The following is a 14,700-nucleotide window of genomic DNA, read 5'->3' as shown; positions in this document are numbered from 1 at the left end:
TTGCTTTAAAACCTCTAAAGTCATCACTCTCACTTCCACTCACTTTGGCCTCCTCCTGGTTACCCACCGGTGAATTTACTTATTCACTCCCAGACAAATCATCTCCCCTTCCCTTGGCATGTTCACTGGTATCAAACAGAAGGTCGATTAGAGAGGATTCCGTACAAGGGGATTAATCAGAGCTTTTACCATTAACATGCTGTTCTAACACACTGTTATCATTGGTTTCTACCACAAACATTACTTTTCCTAATTTTTTAACAACTTTAGTAGGAATCCAGGTTACCGCCCTTCCGGTATAGTATTTGATATACACTGGGCTACCAACTGTAAAGCTCTGTCTCCTATTTCCCACGCTTGCTCTTTCTGTTCCTTCTCAAAATCGTTGTCATTTTCAGGAGTCAGCAAGTCCAATCTTGTTCGTAATTTACATCCTAATTGCAGTTCTGCTGGTGAGTACAAGTTATATGGGGAGTGATATGGTATTTCTGCTCCCACTGTGTCTGCGCCATTCAGTATTTGTTTTTTAAAACTTGCCTTGAAGGTCGTTACACTATTATCCGCTGCCCCATTAGATTGAGGCATGTATACTGCTGTAGTGATTTGCCTTATTCCATTTATTTGAAGGAATGTTTGAAATTCTTCTGACATAAAGCTAGGTCAATTATCTGTCACAACTAACCCTTATAAGCCCCATGTACAAAAAATCTGCCAAAATGCAATAACGTTTTTGGATGACATTATTTTATTAATTTCAACATCAACCCACTTAGAATAGGCATCCAGTATCACCAAAAACCTTTTACCCTGAATGGGACCACAAAAAATTTGTATATAATCTTCTATAGGGCCCTGATGGCCAAGGCCATTTACTCAGTTCTGCCTCAGGAGGATTTGCTTGGAATTGTATGCAAGCATTGCACATCTTGTTTGGTTTTTTTTTTTTATTTCTTGGTCTAAGGTTAGCCATCAGAAAGACCTTGCCAAGCTTTTCATTTTTACTATGTCTATATGGCCAGTATGCAAGTCTGTTAACAATACACCACACAGTTTGCTTGGGATCACCAATTTATGGCCCCAGATTAAGCAATCTCTGTTTACAGTGAAATCATATTTCTTGTTCTGATATGGTATAAAAAATTCTGGCAGGTTGGTTTCTGGCCAACAAATTGCATCACTTTGTTGACAGTGACATCCTTTTTTAATTTATCCGTTACCTCCTGAATGTTCACTGCGGGTACCTCATTTGCCACAAAATTAATTTGTTAAGACCTGTTGGCTTCAATTTGAATTTGAGAAACTTTATGAAGTGGTAAACTAGGTAACCCATCAGCCCTATTCTCTTTAGAAGTCACTATTTTATGTCAAACCCTGATAAAAATACTCCCCAACTCTGCAGTCTATTTATTAGGTGCCATGGATGGAATTTCTTTTTTGGGACCAATATGGATACAAGTGGTTTGTTGTCTGTTACCAAAAAAAGTTCTATTCCATACAAGTACTGATAATATTTATTTACCCCAAAGATAATTTATTGTTAAAGCCTCCTTTTCCACTTAAGAATAATTTAATTCTGCTTTTGTTAGGGATCTTGAAGCATAAGCAAATAGGTCTTTCATTAAAATCCTTACCAAACTGACTGATATCAGCAGTTAGACCATAACTGCTTGCATCACAAATTAAAATAATTCTTCACTCTGGATTGTACTGTGCCAATACCGTTTTAGATGTTAAAATTTTTGGTTTGTGAATCGGGTTGACATATTAAAAATAGCCAGAGTCACATTTTCACATGATTTATTACCGAGCTATCCCGTGAAAGAATACATACGCACGGCCATCTTGGCTTACAACTAACTAAAAACAAAACAAGTACTACTCTAGTCACAACAAGAGGGTGATACATTTTTACACAGCATGTGTTACAATGTAGTATTAAGATTTAATACCCAACACCCTCCCTTAAATCTTAATTTTATCTGCGATAGCCCCTCAGGTTCAACATTTCATTTATACTTTCATGAGGCCAGTGCCATCAAGACATTTTTCATGTTTATATTTAGCTAGGGGTTTTGTCAGGAAATCAGAAACATTTTTTTCACTGGGTACATAATTGACACAGATGTTACCATCCTTAACATGTTGCCTGATAAAATGATGCTTTATGTCAATGTGCTTCGACCTCTGGTTTACGATATTATTTTTTGTGAGTTCAATAGCTGCCGTGTTGTCACATAGAACTTGGATGGGGCCTTTAACAACACTCGGATCTATTTCTGTTATAAGGGCCTTCAGCCATAGGGCTTCTTGGATGGACCATGACACACTCATGTACTCTGCTTCACAGGTTGATAAGGCTACAGTTTTCTGTTTCTGCACCAGGAAATAATAGAGTTCTGAAGTTTGAAACAGTAACCTGAAACTGAGTACCTACTGTTCAGTTTATTTCCCCAATCAGCATCACAATACGCTACCAGATCACTTTTACCCTTTCCATCATATTCCAATTTGTAGTCCAGTGTCCCCTTAATATATCTTAAGAGTCTCTTGACTGCAGTACAGTGAACCTCTGTGTAAGAGTCATTAAACCTACTCAACAGACTTACTGCATAGGTTATGTCTGGGCGGGAAATCTGTGACAGGTACAAGATACTCCCTATCGCTTCCTGGTAGGGAATCCTTTTCAACTTCTCTTCATCTTCTGCTTTTCTCTGTTCTGTAAGGTCCAAACCCGGGTCCAATGGTGTGCCTGCTGGTTTCGAGTGTTCCATGTTGAATCTCTCCAGGATGTCTTGAGTATAGCTCTTCTGTGCAATCCATAGTTTTCGATTTTCTTCATCTCTTGATATCTCCATTCCCAAGCATTTCTTTACCTTTCCCAGGTCTTTCATGTCGAAGCTTTTCCTTAGCTGTCCTTTAAGTTGTTCAGCTAATTTGTGGTCATTATAAAATATTAGGAGATCATCCACATAAACTGCAACAATCAGGGTGGTTCCATTTTTCTCCGTCTTGTAAATGCATGGATCTGCCTTGGATTGCACTAAGTTTGATTGTACTAAGACCTCATGCAGCTTTTGGTTCCAGCAGCAGCCACTTTGTTTTAAACCATAGATGGATTTTTTTAACTTCCATACCTTTCCTTCTTCGCCTTTATGCATCACTTCAGCGGGAAGTAGTACATAACAGTCCCTGTCGATTTCTCCGTACAGGTAGGCTGTGACGACATCCATGTGGTCTATGGACAGTCCCATCTTTGCGGCAAAAGCGAAAAGATACCTGATTGAGGTATATTTTGCCACTGGGGAGAAAGTCTCGTCATAATCTCTCCCAAAGGTCTGGGCACATCCCTTCACTACGAGTCTTGCTTTGAACACCTTTTTGTTATCTTGTTCCTTTACCTTCAACACCCATTTCATCTTTAATAATTTTTCGCCTGTAGGCAGGTCGACCAGTTCAAAGGAATCATTTTTCTTTAGGGAGTCCATTTCACTTTTCATGGCTCCTTCCCAGTCTGTTTTGTGTGGCCCATTCATTGCTTCTATCATTGTTGTCTCATGGGTGTCATTGCAGTTTGTGAGGTAGGTTTCATGATCCGGAGATATTTTTGGTTTTTGTTTTCGTTGGGATTTTCGCAACACAGGTTCACTTTGCTCTGTGACTGTCTTTTCATTTTCACTTCTTTCTTGCAGGTTTTTGAAACCATGGAAGGGCTCATCTTCCAATATACTATCTGTTTCCTCTGCGTCTGTACTCTCCTCTGTGAACACAACAGGATTTTGTTCGATTTATTTTTCTTTGGTTCCCCATTCTAGAATTTCCATACCTTTCTTGTCTTCAAAAAACTTCACATCTCTTGAGAATATCACTCTTTTTGGATTTATAGGATTGATTAACCTGTAGGCCCTTGACTCTTCACTGAACACAACAAAGATACATTCTTCACTTTTTGAGTCCAACTTGGTTCTGTTTTGCTTTGGGATGAGCTTCATTGCTTTGCAGCCAAATGTCTTCAGGTGTGATATGTTGGTTTGTCTCCCAGTCCATACCTCTTCCGGTGTCTTCCCTTTTACTGCTTTTGTTGGACTTCTGTTTTTAAGGTAGGTTGCGGTGTTGACTGCTTCGCCCCAATATTTTCTGTCCAGGCCAGTGTCTTCTAACATGGTTCTCGCTTTTTCTATCAGGGTGCGGTTCACTCGTTCACTGACTCCATTTTGCTCAGGTGAGAAGGGTGTTGTCCTTTCATGAATTATGCCACAGTCCTTCAAAAAACGATCAAGGTTTTTGTTTACATACTCTCCTCCGTTATCTGTCCTCAATGCTTTAATTTTTGCCCCCGTTTGTGTCTCCACCAGATTTTTGAAGTCTTTCAATTTTTCCAAAACTTCATTTTTGTTTCTAAGCAGGTAAGTGAAAGTCTTTCGACTGAAATCATCAGTGAATGTTAGCACATAAAGGGCACCACCCCATGTGGGCGTGCTCATTGGTCCGCAAACGTCTGAATGTACTAATTGGAGTACCCCTTTGGATTTGATCTCTGCGTGTTTGCTATAGGAATTTCTACACTGTTTTCCCTTTACACAAGCTATACAGTCACTGTCTATGTCATCGCTAAACTCCATCCCAGTTGACATGCTCCTTAGTTTGTCCATGGATTTTCTATTCAAATGCCCTAACCTTCTGTGCCACAAATTTCTTGGCAGACCTATTGTTGAATTTTTTCCATTTACATCATGAGCACTTAAGGCATCACTTTGGCTGCAAGTGCTCCTGATGTAAGAGTTGCACTTCACTTTGTAAATACCTCCTTCATTTTTGGCAGTTATAACTACATTTCCCTTTATTTGGCATTCATCATACACCTTGCAAACCTCACCATCAAAAAACACTTTCAGTCCCTTGTTGGTCATCTTGCTGACAGACAACAGGTTTGCTGATAACTCAGGTACATAGAGAACATCAGATATGTTGACTTCACTCTTGAGTTTGACCAACCCTGCACCTTCAGACATTATTTTATTATTGTTTGCTACAACTATTTCTTGTGTGTTTTTCTTCATGTCTTTTATCCAGTGCTTGTTCATCGTCATGTGGGATGTAGCTCCCGAATCCACTATCCAGTCTCCAGTGCCAGTGGTCACTGATGATAAGGCTGCGATTAGGGTGGTAGGTCTGAATTCTGTCATATTTGCCCTTCTAAAGTGGGAGTTCTTCTTCATACGGCATTCATTTGATTTATGCCCTTTTTTGTGGCAGTTGAAACAAATAATGTGGCTCTTGCATGCGTCTGCTCTGTGTCCCCTCATGTTGCACTTATAACATGTGATAGTTGCCGAATCATCTTTCTTACCTTTTGATGTCAATGCTGATTCCTCAGGGCGGTGTGGTTTCGCCACTTTCTGGATGAGTGTTGATCTTATATAGTCTGAAGTAGTTTTTACTCCTGTGCTCTCCATTGCCATTATCATTGGTTCGTAATCTTCCGTTAAACCACTCAGCATGATGACTCCTAGAAATTCATCATCGATCTCGGCATGTATTGCTTCTAGCTTCTGCGACAGGGACAGAATTTCGTTCAGGTATTCTTCCATACAGCTGAAGTCCTTCAGTTGTATTTTGAATAGTTTTCTAAGTAAGGATAACCTCCTTGTCAGCCCTTTGTCTACGTAGGTGTCTTCTAATTTGGTCCAAACATGTTTAGCTGTTTTGCAGCTTTTTACTATTGGATATAGGCTTTCGTCGATCATCAGGCAAATCTTGGATTTTGCCTTTTTATCTTTGGTTGTATCTTCCTCGGCGCCATTTACACTCGGCCACAAGTCCTCTGCAGTGAGGTACATTTCCATCCCGAACTTCCACGAACTGTAATTTTCAGTTCCTTGCAGTTTTTTGATGCCGGGCAACCAGCTAATTTGGGTTTCCCTTGATTTGTTGCTGGCCATAATTGGTGATTTTAACTTTAACACAGGTTGTCTTCGGACGTTTTCACAGATTCCCGCGCTTCCTCATTCGTAAACACAGTGTTGTGTCTGCCACTTTTACGCTCCGATAAACTATCGCGCCAAGAAAAATGTGTTTTAAACTCTGACAATCTGCTGGGCCCATAACCTGTTGGTTTGTGAATCGGGTTGACATATTAAAAATAGCCAGAGTCACATTTTCACATGATTTATTACTGAGCTATCCCGTGAAAGAATACATACGCACGGCCACCTTGGCTTACAACTAACTAAAAACAAAACAAGTACTACTCTAGTCACAACAAGAGGGTGATACATTTTTACACAGCATGTGTTACAATGTAGTATTAAGATTTAATACCCAACAAAAATCACCTTGATATCCTGAAATGAATGTTTGCATGCTTCTGACCACTCCCATTTGGTGTCCTTTAAAAGGTCATACAAGGGCCTTACTTTTGTTCACATTTTTGGTATAAATTTAGAGTAATAATTTACTGAACTATGATAAGACTGCATTTGTTCTACATTTCTAGGGACCGGTGTATTTACAATGGCCTTCCCCTTATCCTAATCCATGTGAAAGTCATTTTCATCCACAACAACTAAGGAATGTTACTTCATTTTTTAGAAATTCATATTTGTTTAACTGTAAGGTTAAACCACAATCTCATAGTCATTCCAAAATCCTTTCAGTTCATTCCATAACTATCTCAGCTGTTTCCCCACTTACTAATATATCATCTATAAATACAACAGTACCTGGGAGATCTTGTAACAATTTCTCCATTTTCCTTTGATACCAACTCGGCCCAGATGCCACACCATATACCATCATTGATATTCTAAAATACCCTTGTGTGTTGCGATATTTAGTAATGGTTTATTCTGCTCACTCAGTTTAATCTGATTATAAGCTCTAGACAAGTCCAGTTATACAAATTTTTTGGCTCTATTCAAAGTGCTCAATAAATCAATTACTTTATGAACTGGATACCTGTCAACTTTCAAACACTTGTTAACTGTGATTTTATAGATCCCTGCAATTCTCACAGTTTCACTATCTTTAACAATCAGAATACAGCTATCCCTCACTTAGCACGTCTTCAGATTGTGCAGATTCATTTAGCGCAATGTGAATTTTACTGACCCAGTCTTGAATAGCATGTCTGTAAATATCAGTTAGCACGAAATCTCCGCAGGCAAAAATAAAAAGTCGGGCATGACGGCACAAAGTCTGTTTCAACTTCTGTAAACAACAGATGTGCCGTGGTATACAGTTAGCCATACAAGGGGAGAAGAGATGCGCGCGCAGGTCTGACTACACTATCGGCTGTTGTATAAACATCAACTATGGCAAGTTAAATTGCGACTATGGAGTGTAAAGGACCAAATATTTTTACATCCGCGCGTATGCCGCCGTGCCATACTGTTGTCACCTGGCCACAAACCGGGCCGTAAACTCAATCTAGCCAGTGGCAGGGAATTCACTCAAACAAAATCAACGTCTGCCCATTCAGCTGCCGGTAACTGTACGTGCTTGATCACTCATAATGTATCGTGTTCAAGTATTTGAGACAAAACTAGAAGTATTACGGCGCGCAGATTGTCATGAAGGCCACACTTATGTTGGTCGCACTTAATTTTTAAGCAAGTCAACTGTGCGCACAATGATATGAAATAAGGACTCTTATCAAAGGTTTATATAAGTCTGTTGCTGTTGGTTATACTAGCGGGAATATATTTAACATTAGATACTGGAACAGAATTAACAGATGATTCACATGGAAAAAGTTGTTAAATTATTGTTTCAATTAAGAAAATAATACTGGCCTGACAGGATTGGTGTGAACCAGGTGGTGATACGCAAATATACACTTTAATTTTTGAAGGGAAAAAAAAAGTAATTATCCAGGTAGTTATATTGCTCTGTCAGTAAAGGATGGTTTGGAAAGGTACGCGACGTGAGTTAGAGGTCACGCCTGGGCGGGCAAGTCAGCCAGCCAACTGACAATAAAGTACATAACCACGTATCTCCCGTTACACTGTGTCGTATTTGTCATACAAAGTGTGATGGGAGGCATTAAAGATAAATGGTGTGACATATTTATAGTTGAGTGTTATTCAATGCATTTATATTACGTAAAGTATATTTTCCTACACAATTTTGTAACACATTAAATAAATTAGCCTTGCTATTTATGGAAACTAATGTTTTAAAATACGCGATTTCGAATAACACGAGCATTTATAGGAACAAATTAGTTGTGCTAAGTGAGGGATAGGTGTAATAGGCTCTGATTACTCTTGAGTGATCCACTGGTTTTAGTACCTCCTTTTCTACCAAACGATCAATTCTATTTCAACTATCTTTCATAGCAAAGGGTATTGACTATGGTTGATGATATACTGGCTTGGTATATTCCTTTAATTCTAAGATCAGCTCACTTTTATTATACAATTCTAACTTATCTGTAAAAAATTAAGGGTATTTTGATGTAAGGCTCATAACTAAGTTTTCAGCTTGTATGTATGTAAATTCTTTCATCCACATCCTACCAAGTAGGGGTTTTGTCCCCCCATTATTTTATTACATGCAACAACAATTTTCTTGTCTTACTATTCAGTTATACTCTAACCTCAATTTTGCCAACACATTTGATTATGTCCCCTAAAAAGAATCTAAAATTTCTTTCTACTTTTTTCAATTATGTACCCTCTGATTTCTTAAAGTACATACATATCCTTACTTGTTGCTGAAACACTTGACCCACTGTGTAATTCAAACTTAATTTGTTTACCCTCAACTAGTACCTCTAATTTGAATTCATCTGCACTAACATAATAATTCCAGTTTCCCCATGACTAACCTGCATATTCAGTAAGTATTCAAAGTCTACCCTCCTACTTCCAGTACTACTAACTCTACAGTGTATTGGAGTATTACCCTATCACTCAGTCTTCTGTTTCCCATTTGTCTCTCTTCACTAGCAACAAAGTTGCAGATTGTATCATTTGGTGCAGCAGCTATCTTGTGTATCTCTTCTCACGAGCTCTCACTTCTTGCTTATTCCTACACACTGCTTGCAAATTTCCTGGTTTCTCACCCGCCCTGTAGTTATACATTCAGAACTTAATACTGATATGTTTTATGATTGGATCTGCCACACACAAATGATGATACTTGTGGTTCATAAGTCAGTTTTGGTTCACTAAGCAATCGTTTCTGAAGCCTGGACTCACGCAATCCACATATTAATTGATCTTGAATACTCTCTTCTAAGTTTTAAAATTACATTTCAGTGATAATCTGTTTAGACTAGCCACATATGCTGCAAATTATTCATCTGATAGTTGCTTCCTCTCCTTTATATATATATATATATATATTGAGGACGTACGGTGTTATGGAGAAATTATCGGAGCAAATGAGTGGGCGCCACCACGTGAGTGGGCACGTGGACCCGGCGAGACACTCTAACCCAGGGCGTTACGTGGCCCGTGTGCGGCGAGATACTTGGCCCTCTGGATATTGAACGCGCCGCTCTCGACCCTACCTAAGCCCGCTCTCAGCGTCGGGCACGCTTCTAACACGCAGTGGGTTCTCAGGGCGTCCCACACGCCGCCGACCAGGTTGGGGTCCCACGTGGTCCCCCGAACTTAAAGACACGTAACACAGTTAATTAGTTTATTGTACTCACTATTTATTTCCGTACACGTTCCTTCACTGGTGCAACTGATAAAAATGCCCGGGGCACGAATCGGCTTAGGTGACGAGGCGGACCACGCACGTGGCCGCCCCAAGTCGTTATGTATTACGATGGTGATATTAAAAACTCCGAGGAGTTAATATTAATTATTTAAACAGTCTCTCCGACCGAGAGAGGCCCCGAGGATGAAAGAAAGAGATTCGAATAAATTAAACTATGGAATTATTACTCAGTGACTCAACGGTGATGTCCTCGGGGTGTCGACAGAGACGTCCGCTCTCGGCCGGCTGTAGAAGGAGACTGGGATGAGATCATAGTTTGCAGGTGGCAACATGGCGCCCTTCGCGCCGAACACATTGACCGTTACACACTCTGCGATTCCGTGCCCCGGCGAAAGTTAAGTAAATAGTAGATTACATTAATAATTATATAGAAATTACTGGCAATTTAAAATACATTAATGTTTACGTAGTTATTAAGAATTATTCGAAAACATTTCTACCCTCGTCCAAGTCCGTGCCTATTCGGGTCCGCCCGGGCAACGTCTATAGTTTTATATTTAATTGTAATATTTAAATTGGAGAAACACATGATTCAACTGCAACAAGACACTGGGGCAAAAGAATAAAAGAAAAAGGGTTACAATAATAATTAGCATACTTAGGGGTGCGGCGCACTGCAGCTAGGCGCCCTCTTGCTGTAGTTCGTGGCGCGCAGTTTGAATCGCACACGGCTACGTACGTTACGACACAAATGCCGGGTAGGGAAGGTGTTGGGAAAGGGAACGGAGGATGATCCGGCTCGTGGGGCGAAGGCCCGGCTGACGTCAATATATATATATATATATAAGTTAATTTAGATGTCTCATAATATAATAAAATACTGTTCAAGTCTCTCGCCCCATATTTCCCAGTCATCTTCACGCAGCTTAAACTGTGTAATATTTCTGGCTGTAAGATACTTCATCGCTTCAGCTATTTTGGCCTCTGCTGCATTATGTTGCTATGAGTCTAATTATGCTCTAAATTACTTTTCAGGTTCACCTTGGATTTATAAGTTACTTGTCACCATTTTGTTGTATTTTAAACTTATATTTGCTCTTTCATTAAACTCTTTATTACGTATATTAACAATTCATTTCTTACACATTTTCTTGCGCAAAGCAATTACATTCCATCTATTGGCTTTCCGGTGTCCTGTGTGCCAACATCACAGAGTAACACATATCACACCATTGTCTTTCTACCAACTTTACAACTATACATATACTACAGTTTTGGCCTGACGTAGAATTTCCGACAATATTCCGTACTTTCTTCAATAGACTAGCAGAAACTTAGTCTTTCTAGGCTGAATACTTAAACTACAACAGCTATATCGCAGCTGACTAAAGATTTTCAGCCGCTACGTGCTCTACTGATGTACCTACCTACCAGACTGTATGCACAAATGCAGCAGTTCTTTCATTTAGAGGACTGATACACGATTTCCCACTATTCTCCCAATACCTAGTTCTTAACTCTTGCTAAGCAATTAAAAATTTTGCTAATAAAACAAAATATAATTGAAATATTGTAAATACAGATATCTTGCATACTGTGGACAGAATTAATAAAATAATCATTGGAAAGTAATGAACGAAGAGAGTTCCATCTTAAATCAACATTAAAATACACAAACTTAACTTGGTGCAAAACTGGGAAAGTTTTGAATACAGAATCAAATAAATTACATGTAGATAAACTGCAAAAACCAACTAATTTCAGCAACATACCATAAAGAAATATAGTTCTCAATACTTTTAACATGCTATACGTAACAAGGGCGCCCATACCCGGGGGCAGGGGGGGGCCGTGGCCCCCCCCTAGCTTTCAGGGAAGGAAACAAATATAGTGTAGTCAGGTGTTTTACTTTAAAGAAAATTATTTAAATTCGGTATTATGTAGAAGTGATTCAACACGAAGATATTATTGTATATCGTTTTTTACATGTCTATTTCATTTGTTATGTTAGTTCAAGCATTAGTTTCTGCTGCTGCGATATAAGGTGTTGTGTACAGGGAGAAAACGCTGTTCAAGCGCAACGCCCGTGGCGAGTCATTCCCCTTCGTATTCCTACCCAAGCTCGCGCGATAACACAACACAACAGATTTAGACCAGTCAGAGTTAGACGACGCGACAGTTGACATGTGCTTGTAGACGGCGAAATGTTTTGCTACTTTTTCGTCATAATAATGTGTATGTTCACAAATAACATCTCAAAACAGAGATTTTTCAATAGTCTTTAGGTCTACCTACAGTTTTATGCATCTGGTCTAGATTTAGTTTAGTGTATTCAGTCAGTATAAATAACTTAAGTGCAAATAAATAAGTGAAAAGTGTAAAGATAAAAACCATTGTTATTATGTAGTGTTTCTTAGTTTTCCTCATTCGTCACATCCGCTCAGAATATTCACAATTTTTAAGGTAAGCTAACACCTTTAAAGTTACTCAAATAAGAATTATTGTTCAGAAAAGTCTACAACGTAAAATTTATGTTGGAATTTTTAATTTAGAGGAAAACCACTTTTTCCCTTCAAAAGTGTTTAAAGGGATAAGGATTCTGCTACCTTCAGTAGACTCGAAAGCAATTTACACTGGAATCTCGATTTTACGTATGCTCACAGTCGCTTGGATTGCATTCGTAAAATCGTTATCTTCATAAAATTTCAAACACCCCACCCTGTGAAGATACATGTTATAATTTATTGAACGGAATATATATAATATTAAATAGTAAAAACAATGACTGCTGTCTGCCCTCTGCCCTCCCCTTATTTTTTTTTTTTAACATTCCACAACTTGCTTCATTGCACGAGTGATATAAAAGCGACATCACAGCGACTAAACACAGTTGCACCACGCATTGCATCATGTTAACTTTTGTGTGGTGACAGTAGGTTGTCCGACATGCCTTTCTTGGATATCTTTCCTTTTCGTAAGACGCGTGTTACTAAAATAAATTTATATTTGAGTTTGCAAACTTGTCCACTCCTTGCCAGAGACGACTGAACACAGACGAGACTATCCAGGGTCGGGTTGATGAGCTGGAAGAATTCCCTGCCTTGCATTTTTATGGACTTCACCTTATCATATTTATCAGTTAATCTTTAACAAATCAGCTTGAAAAATATTAATGAACGCACTTTTAGTAACATAATCGAGGAGAACAAGCACACAGTTCAGTGTACACCTGTACTGTTTCATAAAAGTGATCATAGGTAGGGACTGGAAAAATTCGCGGTTTCAATGACCACTAGGATAGACTAAACGATTCTCCTATGTACTCTGGCAACTATCACATGGTCATTGGCTACCGACTCGGGGAAACTGTTTACTGCGATTCTTATGATTCGATACTTCTTTTGTTGAGTGTTTGCCATTGGCTCAGAGTCCTTCAGGTAAATTGCGGTCCAATCACTGACGCAGCATTAAGCTAAACGAGTTTGGATTCCAGCCTGTCTCGAAAGGAATCCGCGAATTTTTACGGTCTTTAATCATAGGCTTATTTGGTGAAAAAAAACGCTGCTCTTTAACGACAGACATTCATTAAAAACACAGTACATTTTAGTGCGAGAAGCCCTTGAATTTGTGATAGCCATAGGGAATTATTTGTTTGTATAGTAAGTTAAAAAAAAGCTTAGTTGAAAATCCGCTCGTCACGTCTACTTGCTGCGTCACTTATACCATTTTTGAGCGTTTTTTACTGGGAAACCGATGCAGCGAAGGTAATTAATGCGAAAATTGTCAAGATAATGCCTAATGGCTTGGGTTGCTGGATATTAGCGAAAAGGAGAGGAAGTAGCTACTCAATATCGTTTCTTTCTCTCACGCTTCTCAAGGTTTCAAGCTCAGTTGCTATGTTCACGAGCTGGAAATGTTGGAATGGGTAAGGAATGTTGAGTATAGTTCATTTGCGGTAAAATAAATATTTTTACAGCCTTGGCATAATTTTTCAATCTAAGAAATTTCGAACTTTGCGACAAATAAAGTGTACCTAGTCCATTTTTTCTTTTCGATTTTGAGTTTGATGCCGCAATAACTTATACAATATTCACTAACGGTAAATGGCTGTTGTATTAGCTTTAAAATATGAATACGCTGTGCATTAAAAATTAATATCTTTATATGTTTTCATAGTGTTTTTTTAATTTTTTTAAAAATATATTTTGGTGTCAAATTTTCCGAATTTTAGATGGTTCCTGAAAAAAATGTATTCGTAAAATCGCGGCTTCGTTCAGTCCGGGCTCCGTAAAATCGAGGTTCTAATGTACTCTTAATTCTGAAGTTAAGTTCTGAACATGTTATTTAAGGGTTTATCAATGCCGTATTTACGCGCAGGCTATCTAGGCTGTAGCCTATGGGCCCGCACCACAAATGGGGGCCCGCACCACACGACACGAAAAAAAAAAATTATACTGCGATGTGGATCTTCTTATATTCTTAAAATACGCGTCGACATAGTATGTCCAGTTGTTTTGTGTGGATTAATTGCGCCGAACTAAACTCTTCTGTGGAAAGCTGATATATGAGTTATGTCAGCATTTAGAAATTTTCGATTATTTTCATTGGTTTTGGTGTCACTTAATTCCTTAACATCTAAATACTGTTTGGTTAAATAGTCTAGTTTAATAATAAACTAATTTTTTCTGTGCTTTACTACTGAATCCATCTGTGCTAATTTTAAATGATAAGCAATTATGATTCATATCGAAACATAGTAATATTCATTTAATTGTGAAACAATTTTTGACTGTAATTATAAGCGTAGTTCAGGTGTTACATTTAAAAACAACTGTTTTCTGACTGTGATAACATACTCAAATCGTTTCTCTCCCAAAGTTGAATCTTTTGCTCAACACGTTTTAAACTTTATAATTATTTTAATTTAATTTGTACGCGACATTTATTTAGGGGTAAAGAGAGCAATTAGTTGAAGGACTGTATTCTTGATATCCGTGTACCCGAGACGCTTCAAAAGTATAAGGACTCTAT

The 14,700-nt window shown here is 38.5% G+C and overlaps 1 protein-coding gene across 8 annotated transcripts in view; it reads left to right on the top strand.

The window, feature by feature from the left end:
* Positions 1–14,700, top strand: part of LOC134546194 (sodium/hydrogen exchanger 10-like) — a 405,401-nt gene that overhangs the window by 311,822 nt on the left and 78,879 nt on the right. The gene's annotated exons all lie outside the window — the stretch shown is intronic.

The sequence above is a fragment of the Bacillus rossius genome, chromosome 1 (assembly GCF_032445375.1).
Source record: "Bacillus rossius redtenbacheri isolate Brsri chromosome 1, Brsri_v3, whole genome shotgun sequence".
NCBI classification, from domain to species: domain Eukaryota; kingdom Metazoa; phylum Arthropoda; class Insecta; order Phasmatodea; family Bacillidae; genus Bacillus; species Bacillus rossius.
This window is presented reverse-complemented; position numbering and strand designations above follow the sequence as displayed.